The sequence below is a fragment of the Mustela nivalis genome, assembly GCF_964662115.1.
Source record: "Mustela nivalis genome assembly, contig: HAP1_SCAFFOLD_503, whole genome shotgun sequence".
NCBI classification, from domain to species: domain Eukaryota; kingdom Metazoa; phylum Chordata; class Mammalia; order Carnivora; family Mustelidae; genus Mustela; species Mustela nivalis.
The window spans coordinates 115,226-117,320 of record NW_028136153.1 but is presented as its reverse complement, the minus strand read 5'-3'; positions in this window follow the sequence as shown (position 1 = coordinate 117,320).

Here is a 2,095-nt window from a genome sequence, read left to right as displayed (position 1 = left end):
TAAAATATGTTTTTATAAGTGCTATTAGAAGTAAATTCCTCTATACTTTAATCACACAGAATGATGGAATCCTAGATTTTTTTTTCTTGTATTTACTAAGAAAATGATCATGCCTCAAGTATATTAAAATGGAATAGGGAAAATTAAAAATTGTTTTAAAATGATTTGTGTGTGTTGTGCATATGTGAGAGAGAAAGTGAGAGAGAAAGATAAAGAAAAAGAGAAAGGGAAAGACAGAGAGGTGGCTGCAGTGAATTGATGAGTTGGAGGATAGATTTTAAAGTTTTGTCTTTTGCTTTCTACATTTCTTTTTCCTTAGGTTCAAGAGAACAATCAGTAATATCTCAGAAGCCTGCTGGTAACATCAGCAGAAAGAATTAGAGGTTCCCAGAAAATTAAGATGACATATAGTTTTCCTGACATAAGAAAAGTCATTTTTTGTCCCCAGCTATTTTCAATGATCTATACCCCACCTGTGTACTTGCCCAAGCACACTTCTTCCAAAACTTCCTGGGAGGTTCTTACAAAGAAATGCAAAAACCTCACTCCTTAAGGATTTTGAGGGAACAAGGCAATGGGAAAACTAACAGTCACCACCAGACCAGGAAATAGCCTAAGCTATTGAGACAATAAATCAGTGGCAAAACTCCTAGTGCTATTTCAAAAGCAATCAAGGCCTTGCATTCCTTGTCCCAGAAAATGAGCCCAAGACCCCATCTAGTTTCTATCTGCTCTTGAAGCCTGCAGAGTCCCTTTCCCTTGTCCAACAGTTACCTCTGCTTTATTCTAACATTGAAGTTTCTGCCCTCGGTGGAATACAAGCTTCATTCAGGTGAACATGCAATACATATTGCACAAATACATATGTGGATGTGCATGCAGCCACAACCTTATGACCAACCATACATGGAATAATAAAACTCTCCCTTCTGAGTATTCATCTTAAATACTAAATAAAAATCTCTCTCCTGTTCAAACAGTCAAGTCTTTGGAACTTATTCCCTGTGATCTCCTTGTATGTTGTAAACAAAGATTCCTTTGTTTGACAACTCCACCTGTTTCTGTGATTCACCAAAGACTGACCTCAGTTAGGTCAGTTGCTGTAATGGCTTTCACTACTCTGATTCTACCTCTGCAAGTCTCCAAATTTAACTATTTTTTCTCCCAATTCCGCATGTTCTTGGCTTTAAACTGCAACTCTGAAGAGAAGATTTGCTTGTTTAAAAAAAAAATCAAGAAAAGGGAGTAGTAGTCAACATTGTTACTTTGAACTTCCTGCCCTACGTGGCTCTCCTGTTCTTTCTCTTTGACTTCCTGGACTAAAACGACAGAAATTTGGCAATACATCACTCCCCAATCCAGATTACTGCCAGAACAGTTTATACTCTTAGAAAAATATTAGTTTAAAAGATCACATAATTAAATACTTAAGCATGTAGTGTAATATAGTGGTTTACAAGAAATATATTTTGGTCATCTGAATATTTGGTTTTCAACCATGGCTACTGACTCACAGCTCCTAAAACTCTTGGGATTTCCTGTGATAAGGGTGAGAGAGGTGTGTTTTGTTCTGTTAATGAAGTGACCTTCAGACCTCACTCAAGGCAAGGGCTGTTTGCCTGAAGGACCAACCACTTGGTGAAAGCCTTCACAACTTTTTGCCCAACGTGCCTCCCCTTCCTCCCAATACAGGATTATCTGGGGAGGGAAGAGGATCTGGAGATTAGATCAGCAAATGACAATGATTTAGTCAGTCATGACTATGTCATGAAGCCTCCACAGAAAAGCTGAAAGGACTGGGTTCAGAAAGCTTTTAGTTTGTGAAATGTATGAAAAGGCAGGAAGAGTGGCAGTCTTACAGAAGGTAATAGAAGCTCTGTGCCCATTCTCCATACCTTGCCCTGTGCACTTCTTTATCTATCTATTGATTTAAATCTTCTATTATATCTTTTAATAAGCTGGCAAACATAAAGTAAGTATTTTTCTGAGTTTTGTGAGTCCCTGTAGCAAATTAAAAGAACGTAAGAAGTAGGCCATTGGGACCTCCAACCTGTAGTTGCTCAGTCACAAGCACAGGTAATAACCTGGGGCCTAC